Consider the following 14,923-nt stretch of genomic DNA (forward strand, 5'->3'; position numbering starts at 1 on the left):
TGTAATCTCTTGATTGAAGAAAAACCAACAGGCAAAGTTTCATTCATTATCTTTTGGTGGCTGAAAGAAGTCTTTTATTTCTAATCAAAACCTACATTAGTGGGGCCAGAATATGGGATGAAATAATACAACTACATTTTATGCTATGTGTATTTTTTTCCTGAAAACTCTGCACAGATGAGAATTTTGCAATAGAAGTGTTACTGTCCATGAGTTTGGGTAAATCAAGAGTACATTAACCTCTGCAATTAAAAATAAGCTGATATGTCTTTTTACCTTATCATTACCTGTAGGCTCAATAGCCTACCGAACAGTCTTTAGGTTCTGTGTGTGCAGAAAAAAGAAAAGAGGAAGAAATAGATATCATAACATTTGGTCCAATACTTGCACAAAAAAGGTGGCTTCACATAGAACTGAGATTTTTAAACAAGCCCTCAAATTAGAAATTATTAATCTTTCATAGCCCTTTTGTTACAGAAGATACTGTAGGTAGATTTAGATTTAGATTTTATTAGATTTATATACCGCCCTTTTCCCATAGGACTCAGGGCGGTTTACAAGGTGTTTAAAACATCAATACAAAAATTAAAAAAAACAATTAAAAATGATTACATTCAATCTCTGGAATAAAATATAAAAACCCCAGTTAAAACTCTCAGCCTGGGCCGGAAAGCTCAAAGAGCCAGGTCTTCAGGTCCCAGCGAAATGAGCGAAGGTCGGGGGCAGTCCTAAGCTCCACGGGTAGCTGGTTCCAAAGGGCAGGCGCACCCACAGAGAAGGCCCTCCCCCTGGGTGTTATCCACTGGCAATCTTTTACCGGCGGCACCCTGAGAAGGCCCTCCCTGTGGGAGCACACAGGATGAAGGGAACTTGATGCTGGCAGCAGGTGTTCCCTCAGATATCCCGGACCCATGCCATTTAGGGCTTTATAGGTCATCACCAGCACCTTGAATCTCACCCGGAGGGCAACCGGAAGCCAATGCAGCTCGCGGAGTAGAGGTGTTACATGGGAGTATCGGGAAACCCCCATCACAACTCGCGCAGCTGCATTCTGCACCAGGTAGATAGGCAGATAAATAGGGTTTGTAAATGCATCATTTATCTGACATTTCATCTACAGTACTATGTTGCTTGCTTATCTACAAACAGTGATAGACTGTAGTAAAACCGAATTAATAAATTGTGTAGGGACTTGATTAGAGAAAATCCATTTTAAACTTTCCATAAATTATATTCAAGTATAATATCTGAGCTCTAGTAAATATATTCAACATAGAAAGAGTATACTGACAATTGAAGTTCGTGTGCCTGTGTGTATGTAGATTTATATACTTGCCTTCTGTCGGAAGTTCATGGAAGTACAAGTGGGAATTTCTCCTTATTTTATCCTGGCTCAAAATAATAAACTCATGGTCTTTCCTTGAATATCATGGTTGGGAATTTAAACCAAAGTCCAAACTGATACATGGCTTATGGGAATGTATGCAACTTCTGAATTTGAGAGAACTTAATTACAATGTATGTTCTTGAAAGAAGCCCTTGTAAATTTTGGAGAGAGGCTACTACACTCAGCTCTAATCAGCTTCCCCCCCCAAGATGCAACTCTTAGCATTTTTCAAAAGCATATTCCTGTTTTCTTGTGCTGCTTTGCCATGGAACAAATACCAACAGCTGATCTATCCTGTTCCGGTTGGATGGGAGTGGGGGCCCTTAACTATTCCAAGTGGAAGCACTTCTTATTCTTTTGCCAGTGAAATAATACCTGCCAATGGATTAAGAGTATGATAGGAAGAATGAGATGCTCTGAATCATGTTTCTAATAAGAGACTGCAGGACAGTAAAAGATCAATGTCTTTTCAGGAAAAAAAATCAAATGTGAAAAAAATTATGGTTTGAAACCATCTTCATTTGCATACAGGTAACAGAGCTATAAAAATACATGGCCCCTGCAATACTTTGAGCTATATTTACAGCTCAAAAACATGATATTTTCTATCAGTTTTGAGGTATATGCCTTTTGGTTTATAGTTCAGTCTAACTACACCAGAAAACCTATTTACTTTTGTCATGTTTATTCTGATCAGCAACTGTGCTCTTAAAAATTCTTGCTACTTAAATCTCATATACATACAAAGGGAGCATCAGTGTGGACTGAACCAAATTTAATTTTAACACATAATACAGCAAAGTTAAAACCCTTGTTACTATAATACATTATTTCCTGGTGTGTTCTTAATTGGAACCAGGTTGTATTCCAGGCTGCATCCACTAACCATCTACCTCACTCTTACCTGTAACTCATAGTTTTATGAAGTCTTTTTATTTACTTGCATCTGAATATCTTCTTAAGTGCTCTAAAGGACCTCTCCTCATCTCCCATTTTTCAGTGACCAAGGCATTAGTATATCTCTTTGGTACAAGGCTATTCGCTACTTTGGGGGCTGCTATATGTGGACTGAATTTCATACTGTGGTTTCTGAACTAGATTTAGCAACATTCTTGCAATGATTGTTCTTTGGGTATTATGCATGTAGGTTATTGATACTTCTATTGAAGTATACAATGGCAAAATTGCTTTTTAAAGAAACAGTAATTAAAATCTGCAGTAGGACTTTGTTTTAATTAGTAGTTCAGCCTCTCGGTACATTTTTGAAATTCCCCTTCCTGCTTGATATTCTGTTTTGTCTGCAAGCATGTAAACTTCATGGCAGATGTCCTTTAAATATATATTTAAAGATTATTGAAATTGACATTAAAATCTATAGATAATAAGATTGCATTGCAATGCTTGGAGAGCTAGTCTAATAAAGATAGAGAGAAATGCACAAATAACAGCTATCCTTTCATAAAGGACCTTATTTAAATAATTAATTGTAATCCATGTATAGTAAATATTTGGTTTATTTAATTATATAAATTTATATAATATCTCTTGTGTTTTTTTTATTTTCAGTCTGCCCCTATTCCCACCCAACCATTCTTGCAGGTCTTTCTCTAGACCAGGAGTTTCAAACTGCTGGCCCGTGGGCTGGATGCATCATTGGGAAACCACACCCACCCCATTGCCGGCAGTGGCAAAAATGCTTCAATATGTTGTATGATGTCATGTGACGTCATGAGTTTGACATGTCTCACATGCTTGTTTTACAATCCCTTATCTTACAAAGAATGGTAGTAATGATGTTCCCCCCACCCCCAGTGGTTTAAATAAGGCTGACTCCAAATAAGGTATGAGAGGGGGGTAGAGGCAGTGCTGAAGAGAAGGGTCATATTGTATATGCAGGGAAGTATTGTGTTGGGGCATTGCAGGAAATTTATAATGGCAGATGTGAGTGGGGATTGGTAACTGACTAAAGTTTCATTTTGAAGAGCAGTGGCTCAGTGGGTTAGGACACTGAGCTTGTTGATCAGATGGTCGGCAGTTCGGCGGGTAAAATCCCGAGTGCCGCGTAACAGAGTGAGCGCCTGTTACTCATCCCAGCTTCTGCCAACCTAGCAGTTCGAAAGCACGTAAAAAATGCAAGTAGAAAAATAGGGACCACTACGGTGGGAAGGTAACAGCGTTCCGTGCGCCTTTGGCATCTAGTCATGCTGGCCACATGACCACGGAGTCGTCCTCAGACAAGCACTGGCTTTTTGGCTTTGAAACGGAGATGAGCACTGGCCCCTAGAGTCGGAAATGACTAGCACGCATGTGCGGAGGAACCTTTACCTTTACCTATATTCTGAAAGGGTGTTTGTGGACCTCTCTATAACCACTAAAAATCATGGCATTTTATTCAAGGAACATCTGTTTGTTCACCTGATTTGAATTCAACCTGGATTTAAGATTGGAAAAACATCTTGGTACTTTTTCTCCAAATCAAATTCTGTACGTTTTTTTATTTATTCTTTCAAATTCTTATTATTTTTCTAATAGACAACTGCTGAAGTATATTTTTCTTCATAGCAGCTCTTTTATTTTTGCTTTTTGCTTTGGATACAGTTTATTTTCTTTACTCAAGGAATGATCCACAAAGAATTCCACAATGGGTCCAGTGGATGTAGAAATAATGAAAAAATAAAGTTCTACATTTAGGCAAGAAAAATCAAATGCACAGGTATAGTATAGGTCAGGGGTAGGCAACCTCGGCTCTTTTGTGACTGAGCTGGCTCAGGAATTCTGGGAGTTGAAGTCCATGAGTCATAAAAGAGCCGAGGTTGCCTACCCCTGGTATAGGTAATACCCTGGCTCAATAGTAGTAGTTGTGAGAAGGATCATGGACTCCTAGTGGACAATCACTTAAATATGAGCCAGAAGTGTGTTACAGCTGCGAAAAAAGCCAACAGAGTTCTAGGCTGCATTAACAGAGGGATAGAATCAAGATGATATGAAGTGTTAGTAACACATTATAATGCCTTGGTAAGACCACACTTGGAATACTGCATCCAGTTTTGGTTGCCACAATGTAAAAAATATGTTGAGATTCTACAAAGAATGCAGAGAAGAGTAACAAAGATTATTAGGGGACTGGAGGCTGAAACAACTTGCCTCCAAGATTATTAGGGGACTGGAGGCTGAAACAACTTGCCTCCAGAAGTTGTGAATGCTCTAACACTGAAAGATTTTAAGAAGAGATTGGACAACTATTTGTTAGGCATCACTAACAATTGCAGACAACCCCAGTCTGCACTTCATTCATCATTTTGTTTGTAACCTGGTTTAAACAAAGGAGAGTAGGAAGGAGGGAGATAGAGATGGAACCATTCTAATTTATCAGCCACAGCAATAGCCAGATCATTGTTTTAACAATACATGCTGCTAGTCAAGAAGTCCAAACCATCTAAACAGAGTAGTCTTATCATTAGATGTGTCAGGTTACCTCAGGCAGCAGAGGCTGAGAAACAGTAATGGCAACCTTTCAGCTATTTCTCCTGACCTCCTGATTATTCTGTTCGGAAGGCAGAAGTGTGTATGCCACTCAGTCTGTCATTGGTTCCCTCAACTAGCCTACTCTCTTGGCTGTAGTGACAGACATAATCGTTTTGTTAGTGTTGACAAATGATTCAGCTGCTGATCCAACTAGCTTATCTGTGTGGAATGAGGAGGGCACACCATCTTACCCTTCACTATGGGCAATAACACGGTTCATTATTCAATGGGGCTGTATTGGCAACAACACAGGACTCTATTTCGTGCCTGCAGCTATGGCAGAATAGCGGAACAGTTGTTCAGATTCTTTGTACTGAATTTCCCTGCAGGGATTCAATCCTCTATGCACACTTATTTTGGAGGAGATCCTAATGAGTAGAATGGGGAAATTAGAAAAGGTAAAAGACATGTATGATATCGTTTGGGACATAAAAATGTAATCCAGAGACACATTCTGATAGTTGCAAACCTTCCATAAGGATCCAAGATATTTTTGCTTTAACTTGGTGTTCTATCATATAGCAAATTAGTAAGTGCTGGCTGACATGCAATCATCAAGCTATCGGGACAGATTTATTTCTCCTAGTTTCTCCTGTTCCCTGCCTCTTTTGGCATTTATTCCATATAGTAGAGAAACTAGAAATTTGGGACACTTTCCAATTTTGAGGGAGCTGATAAAGAGAACCAGTTAAGGCATAAGGCTAGAAAACAGGAAACTGTGATTTCAAGTCCTGTTTTAGCCATGAAAGCCAGTTGGGTGACTTTGGGCAGGTCACCCAACTTTCTCAGTCCAACTCATCTAAATAGGATTGCTGTTGTGGGAAAAATAGCAGGAAGAAAATAGTTTAATATGGTTGCCACCTTAAGTTATTTGTAAAAAATCATAAAGATGGGATATTAATTAAACTAGAAATAATTGGATTCCCCTTCCCCAAGATAATTTTTATTTAATCCCATTTATATCCCACCCTTCTCTGAAGACTCAGGGCGGCTTACAATCTAAGAAGCACAAATCAATGTGCTTAGCAATAGCCTTTATTCTGTGTATATGCCTGCTTATTAGGGCTTTCGCCCCCCCTCCAAGCGGCATTTTTACAAAGTCAGCTTATTGCCCCCAACAATCTGGGTCCTCATTTTACCTACCTCAGAAGGATGGAAGGCTGAGTCAACCTTGAGCCTGGTGGGACTCGAACCTGCACTAATTGCAGGCAGCTGGTGTTACTTAGGGAGGCATTAGCCCACTGCTCCACCAAGTGGAATCCATATGCAGTGTCAATCCTGTGATAAAACGTTTGGTTTATTGTTGACTTTGGAGCACCATTTGTGTTGTTTTCCTCTTTCATTTCAACATTTTATTTATTTTAATGCATTTTTTATTTAATGAATTGAGTTTTTTTGATGGATGAAATATTTACTGACTCTTTGTACTGCAAAAGATATTGTTTTTCCAATGTGTTTTACTTGGTTAATTAATCAGTGGAATTTGAATACATTCACATTTGAATAAAATGTACAGCTGGATAATTCATAAACAGCCACAACAACAATCAAGATAAACCACTTAGCCATGTTGGAAAAATGTGCACTGTTGTGTTCTAGATTTATTGGATGTAATATGTTTGAGATTTACCTTTTTTTTTCAACATGAGGAAGATTTGTTACTATAATATTTAGTAAACTCTACATGATGCAGGATATGTTTATTTGCAATGTTAGACTCATTGCTTAAAGTATTTTGTTGTGGTTTTTTTGTCGGTTTGATACTTTGTACTCTGGTGATTATTATTCATTGTACTAGTATCTTAGAATAGGTATTCAACCTGCGTATGAAAGAGAAGGAGAACGTCTCTTCAGAGCCCTCTGCAGTTCTTCTAATCAGTATTTGTATTAAAATGATACTATAATAATGCACATATGAGCATTTGAATTACAGCCCCCCAATCAATCAATCAAATATATATATATATATACATATATACATATATACATACATACATATATACATACATACATACATACATACACACACACACACACACACACACACACACACACACACACACACACACACACACACACATATATATATATATATATATATATATATATATATATATATATATATATATATATATATATATATATATATATATATATATATATATATATAAATGGTTCATAACTTTCAGTGAAGAGCCCTTTGTGCTATAGTGGATTAATCTGTCCTCAAACACTCTCATCATCTCCATTTCTTCCTCCTCCGATCTAATTCCACCAGACATTCCATGTCAGCCCATGAAGCACTACAGTACTTGAAATTCCCTTTCTTTTTCCTCCACTGTGATCTCCAGCTATTTTTGTCCCTTGATCAATCTACTTTTACCTTTTCCACAAATGAATAAGCGTGCAATTTATTCTTCTTTTCCTTTCGTTCTTCTGGGCATTGTTTTATTTTAGTTATTGCTTTTCTCTATGGACTTGATTGCCCTTCAGAATTTTGGGGACCAGGATTTTGCAGAGCAAAATAAAGTGACTTGGATAAGGAAAACAAGGGGCATTGTTTTACAGTACAATATTATTTTGTTGCTCCTGCCCAACCTGACTGCAAACTTTCTTGAAGTACAATTGTTGGTTTCAGATGCTCCACAGAAACCTCCTTCAGTTACCTAAAAGAGGCTTCTTTTAAAAGAAGAAAAATCTTTCACTGGGAGAAATGAAGAAGCCTGTGCTGATTTAGATCAGTGAAGATATAGATGACATAGACAAAGATATAAATATTTTCCTATCTTCTGTTGCTGATAGAGACTTGAAGACGTACACATGGACGCATGTAACTATACCAACTCTTTGTCTGTGAAAATTCTCAGTCATCCAGCTCATAGATGTCTCAAAGGTTACAGCAGGGGTCTTCAAACTTGGCCCTTTTATGACTTGTGGACTTCAGCTCCCAGAATTTCTCAGCCAGCATACCAGGCTGAGGAATTCTGGGAGTTGAAGTCCTCAAGTCATAAAAGGGCCAAGTTTGAAGACCCCTGGGTTACAGTCTCAATTGCCAGTACCTATCCTTCCAGCCTCCCGGCACCAGAACTGATGAAGATTCTTGGGTGAGAAGTGAAACATTTTCTTCTTTCTCTTCAAGGAAAAAAAAGTCCAATTGCCTTTTGAAGAAAAAAAAACCCCACCTTTGAACTCTTGTGAAATAACAACAGACTTAGTATTTGCCTTTTCCCCCATTTGTTTGTTTCTCCTTTAAATCTGCCTTTGTTGGTATTATTCTCCTCTTTATCCATACAAACTCCATTTTTTTTTGCCTGAATGAATACCAGCATGTTTTTTTCTCATATGTTGCTGGTTATTCAAGGATCCAGTATCAAGGAACCCTTGTGAGGGGTTTGAATGGAGGTGGAGATAAAAAACAATTCCCACCTTGGGACATTGATCCAAAGCCTTTCTCTGCTTTATAGTTGTTTTTAGCAAGAGTTTAAAAGATCTCCTATATTTTTGATAGTCTGTCTGTAAGAGACAGGAACATACACTGTTTGTCTGTTAGTTTCACAGACAATTTGTTTGTCTCACAGATAGTTATTGCAGTAAAATTGTGATTCAGAATCCAGAGCTGATAATTTTGCAAGCTTTGATTAGAGGACTTAGAAAAATATCCTCCTGCTGCCTTCAAAGTATCCCATAACTGCAGTATAATCTTGATTTTGAGAGGAGGAATAGAAATCACAGTTGGCAAGTTCTTAAAAATGTATATAGTGTTGCTATGTTTCTCTCCTTGCCTCCCATACAAAAATGAAAGCTGAATATTTTCTACCATCTATTGTAGATAATGAGATAATTCTTAACTTATAGACTTATGTATAAAACGAGTTATGAATAAATAGGGACATCAATTCCTTTTTGTTTTTCAAAGCATAGTTTCTATGTAATGGTGAATGGATTGATGTACAAATCTTACTAAGTGCTGTTTAGTTTACCAGCAATGAAAGACATGTTATTCAGTTGTAATGGAGTCTTACGGCTCAGCCCAGAGGTTTTTCTCACATAAAAAATGATGTAATTGCATTTAGCATCACAAAACGTTGTGTGCGTTTGTGCAGATAGAACATTTTTAACTGACATTTTCTAAAAAATATTTATTTATGAAAATTTATATGGCTGCTCACTCACTTTCAGTTATTCTTTCACGCTTTCAGTAGCTTATAAAAATAAATAATAAAAATGATTTATTCAATTTATTTAGATACCATTTTGACATCATGATCCTGAGCATCTTACAAAGTTAAAATATAAACAACACAAAAAAAAATCATACAATGCTAAAGCATGAAATAATTAAAAGCAATAAAACTATATATACTATTCGATCTACTGGAGAACCCAGTCAATTTAGAAGCAGTATAACCATCTGATAGGCTCCACATCAGCAATACCTGATTCCTAAGTCGGCAGGCCTTTCCAGGATGCCAGCAAAGTCAGGCCCAATCTGACCTTGTAGAGCAGGGGTGTCAAATTCGCAACATCATGTGACGTGTTGTGACATATCGTGACTTTTTTGCCATTGCCGGAAATGGGGTGGGCACGGTTTTGCTGTGATGCATCTGGCCCATGGGCCAGCAGTTTGACACTCCTGTTGTAGAGAATGACATCCCACAGGGTGTTTGCAGTGGCAGAAGTTCTCCTCCTGAGTCCCAGGAACTGCAATTAGGGATCACAACCAGGTGAGCTAATCCTACTTTATTGTAAAGCTCCACTGACAGAATCTTGCAAGTTTCAAAGTACATTAAGCTTTAAAGCATGACAAGTTAGGGAGAATCTCTTCTGAGTCTCTTGCCCCACCCATCACCAAGTTCTGAGCTATGCTGTCTCTTATCTGACTGTTCCTTTGGCAGTGTTTCGGGGCTCAGTCTTAATGTAACTTATTTTAATTGTCATGGTGGCTCAGTGGGTTAGGATGCTGAGCTTGTCGATCAGAAGGTTGGCAGTTTGGCGGGTCGAATCCCGAGTGCCACGTAACAGAGTGAGTGCCTGTTACTCGTCCCAGCTTCTGCCAACCTAGCAGTTCGAAAGCACGTAAAAATGCAAGTAGAAAAATAGGGACCACTACGGTGGGAAGGTAACAGCGTTCCGTGCACCTTTGGCGTCTAGTCATGCTGGCCACATGACCACAGAGACGTCCTCGGACAAGCGCTGGCTCTTCGGCTTTGAAACGGAGATGAGCACCGGCCCCTAGAGTCGGAAATGACTAGCACACATGTGCGGGGGAACCTTTACCTTTACCTTTAATATATATTTAATACATTTCATATCTGTGTATGTGTTTTATATATATATTTATATATCTGTGTTGATAGATAGATAGATATGCAAATACTATATATGTGTACATGTACGTATATTTACACACATTGGTCAATGACTACAATAACGGTTTACTTTTCTACCTATCTGCCTTGAGTGAAGCAAGATAATTGCAATCATGTTATTGTAGTGAATGCTTTTTACCTCCATTCTTTACTCCAGCACTTGTATTAAAGTGGGAGGGAGAGGGCCCGGAGAAGGCAATGGTACAGGTATATATCAAAACTGTGAAGCTTTACTAGAGAAAATAAGTAATTCTGAATTGATAAGTAAACTATGAAATGTTTGGATACATGTTTTGACATTTGACTGTGCTCCTCAATAGAAGTGATGTGAAAAAATGGAAAAGAGCCAGTGGTGGGACTCAAATATGTGAACAACCAGTTCTCTATGTGGATGCCGCTTCCGGAAGTCCATTCTGGGCCTAGGCAACAAAAAATTAGCTACCAGTTCTGCTGAAGTTGTGCGAACTGGCTGAATCCCACCACTGAAAAGAGCTAATATGATAGAATGGATAGAGTGATCAGTCTAGATGTGGATGGATTCCTAGGTAGAGCCTTCCAAGACACACAGCTAAATAAGTTGAAAATAGTAAAGTACTTTATACATTAAAAGTGCAGTATTGTCTTCAAAATAATAAGAATACTCTTAATGGGTTCACAGCTGCACTGTAAAAAAACAAGCTCCAGATTTTCTAAACAATGCATGCAAAGCGCCTGGCATAAGAAACATTCAAATAATTCAGTTCTTTGGGATGAGGGGTGACTGTATTTTCTAAAACATCTAGCTGTTAATTTGCACTTTTTGTAAAATAAATTTGCTTGAGCCTGCTTATATGAAAAAGTAATTTTATATTGCTGGCCACATGGCCATCATTATTTTGATAGAAAGGAGAGAAGACAATGCTAGAAACTGTTAAAAATAATAAATTATACTACATTTAGTAGGTCTCAAGTTATAAGAATGAAAACACACTGAAAAAACAGGATTATTTTTAAATTGCCCTAATTTGTCTCCAAAATATTTAATAGCAGTTATAATAGATTAGATTTCTTATCTTCTTTTTTCCTAGAGCAAATAATAAAGTATGTTTACTGTAGATGAAATTTTGATGAATATATGATAGTGATTTCACTATAGAAAAAATTATAAATGTATTGTATTTCTTTGACTACATTTGTCCTACCACAGCCTTGAGCATTTTATCTTCACGAAATTTTGTTATTTTATCCCTAATTTAATAAAGAGTGACCTTTTTGTGTATCAGATACAAAAACCACATACTCATTTTAGTCATTTCTGATAAATATCTAAAGTGAATAATTGACTGCTTCAGCATATATTTCTCTAAACTATTGCAGTATAAGTTGTATAAGAACCGTAAGTTATCATTTCATTTTCCAGATCTGCGAGATTGTCCATTCATGAAAACAAACAAAATGTATATATAGCTTAAAACAATGATAGAAAAGAGTCTTGTTCTATCAATATTTTTACACAAATTTATCCAACTCACATTACCAAATTTATATATGATCTAAAATTAACCTGGACACCATAATTAGTTCTTAGAATAATGTGATAAAGCTGATAATTCACAAATGTGTTTAATATAGTGTACACAGAAATGAATATATCAAGGAAGAATGCATTGCAATATATTTATAAATGTATATATAAAAGGACATAGTAGATTGATCAGGAAAGTGCATTTTTCAGTTAAACAATGTACAAATATTTTTATTAGGAGATGATATATGAACAAAGTTTTAAGATTACTTTTTGCCAAATTTGCACAGTAAAAGGAAATGGGTCCAAAACAAACTTGCAGTTGGAAATTGAAAATCTAATAACCTGAAATTGGTTGAGTCTCCCAGTTCTACTTAAAATTCTCTATATTGTGAGCATAAGATGTGCTGTCAGTCAGGAAGACTTGTTTCCCTTGCAATGGAATCTGCTGGTATCCAAGCTTTTTCTAAAGGCTTGATATTTGTGTGAGTTTCCTTTACACACAAACACACACACACACAAACACACAGACACACACACGCTTCATTCAAGATGAAAGCATTAATCTCTGCTGCTGATGCATCAAAGCAACAGGAAACTGGAAATGAGGACTGTGAATCTACAGACGGGGGTGTAGGACAGTGGCTTATCTCTCAGGGTCTTAGCTGCCTAGTGGCTGAGTAGAATGGATGGAGGAATAGGCAGGTGGTACCTTCCTGATTTAAAGAAGATACCTGAGGACATCTCCCCAAACCTCTTGAAGTAGACAGTGTGATTGTTTTGATTCCTGCTGACCTCTGAATACTGCTGAGAACAGGCAGGGAAGGAAATAAATCAATCTTAGCATGACCAGGAGGAAAGAAGAGATTTTGTTACTGATATGGTGCCACATCCCATTCTGGAAAGCCCTGGTGTAAAAAAAAATATATCTCTTTATTTCACTTAACATAGAAGAGGAACACAATGTACTGCTTTTCTCTTTCCTCTCTTGTTTTTGGTATATGCGACTGGCTATTTCCTCCCTTATCAACCTGCCACCCCAAAGTGAGATATGAAGGTGAATCACCCAATGGCAAGATACTAAGAATATGAAGTTGTTTCAAAATGTTGTAAGTAGTGATAGTGATTTCGACACATCTCTCAAATGTATCAAATTCAGACTTTTAAAATGGCATCTTGGTTGAAAACTGCTTTGAGTTCTTAATAGGATTACTTTTTTAAATGGCCCCAAACAGAATTACTCTGTTAATGGCCCAAAATATGCTTAAGCTTGTTTTGCTTCTAGAAATGTTTTATGCATACCCTATTTTACTTTTTGTTTTTGTTTTAAACTTTACAAGAAGCACAATACAGCAGGAAGTTATGAGGGTGAAAGAAAAAAGATGAAATTATACAACTCGGACTTAATATAGAAATGTGCATGTATTCCCTTGTAATGATGGCATCTATTGTACAGTTCTGGTCCTGTGAGTGGGAAAAAAGTATTTTATATATGTATAGTCCAAGTATAGTCTAAGTATAGAATTGGACATAAATTAATGAGTCATCTATGAATGGTTTGGGTTTAAAATTACTTTCTATGGTACTCTGTGGTAATTTTCAAACTGTTCTTTGTTTCCTCTTTTTCTCCCAAGATGCATTGCTTTTCAATTTTCTTTTTCTCCTATTTTCTTATCTCCCCACCCCCTCTCTATGTAATTTGTTTGCAGACAGGTTGTCTCTTTGATTTACTGTGTCTTTTCTCAATAAGATTATGATAAATGGGCAGCTTGCTCAGTGAGAACTACACTATTTACACAGCTAGGTCAAGCCCATGTAAACAGATGAACAGTACTCATCTTACCTTTCCCCTCCTGCTCCATACTTGTAATTTATTCCCATTTACTTACAACAGAACAGAATCACTAAGATAATATAACAAAGGTCCTTCAGTTGCTACAATCTACAGAATGTTGATTATGATACAGGATTAGACCTTTGTAAAGAAAAGTGCTCCACAGAGCATCTATGAATAAAGATAAACCTGCTCTCATTTTTAGTTATCTTCTGACACTATATGAATGTCCTTGGCTAGCAATTCTGGGTAAAGGTTAATCATCAGAATAGATATATGTGAGGATCAATCTCAACTTAAGTAAAACTTGAAACTTTTGGAGCCCAGGTGGTGCTGTGATTATAATTCAGTATTGTAGGTTAACTCTGGAGTTTGATCCTGATGGGCTCAAGGTTGACTCAAACCTTCCATCCTTTCAAGGTCAGTAAAATGAGGACCTGGATTGTTGGGAGCAATATGCTGACATTGTAAACTGCCCAGAAAGCACTGTGGTAGCATATAAATCTAAGTGCTATTGTTATTCCACGAAGATGGTGTCTGTTGGGAATAAAATAATGTAATTCAAAAGAGTTTACTAGAAAAGTTGGAACACCAGATCTTCCCTATATGGAAACTTGGTTTGGAACATCTTCCACCTGGAGAATAGAAGACCTGTGACCCCAGCGGTCTTTTGTAAGGCCCTGGAGATGTGCCTGTGTTCCTGGGCATGAAGGTTGGAACATCGTTTGGAGCTTGTGAGGTGGCTATGTTGATAGCTGCTGATTATGTTTATTTCATATTATGTTGTGTTAGTGATTTGAGTCACAAAATATTTATGTTATAAGAAAAATATGATAAACATGACAGCGATCCCCATGGTATTCCTAGTGACATCAAATATGTGTACGTGGAAGACATTAATCCCTTTTAATGCTGCAATGAGATGGCAAAAAGGAATTTACACATTTTCCCCTACTGTAGTGCTCCACAGCCTAAGTTCCTCTGGAGGGTTTTGGGATACAGCTCTGGAATTCTCCAGTTTTCATCCATACAAATATGGGGTACTGCAATCCCAATACATTAAGGCAGGGATTCCCAACTGGGGGTGCTTGCACCTCCTGGGGGGTACAAGATGATATTCCAGGGGGTGCAAAAACAGTGTATAGGCATAATTCATTGCCATATTTCAAAGTTTTGTAAGAGGTGTGAGAATATATCAGAAGCGTTCTAGGAGTGCGGGGTATAGAAAAGGTTGGGAACTACTGCATTAAGAAGTGACAAGTTAGGAAGACCATTGTATATAATGTTCCTAGAAATAGCTACAT

The 14,923-nt window shown here is 37.4% G+C and overlaps 1 protein-coding gene across 1 annotated transcript in view; it reads left to right on the plus strand.

Moving 5' to 3' along the window:
• EPHB1 (EPH receptor B1) overlaps positions 1 to 14,923 on the plus strand; it is a gene marked incomplete at both ends in the record, with an annotated part of 364,500 nt that overhangs the window by 61,902 nt on the left and 287,675 nt on the right. The gene's annotated exons all lie outside the window — the stretch shown is intronic.

Source organism: Vipera ursinii (assembly GCF_947247035.1).
Source record: "Vipera ursinii genome assembly, chromosome: 5".
NCBI lineage: Eukaryota > Metazoa > Chordata > Lepidosauria > Squamata > Viperidae > Vipera > Vipera ursinii.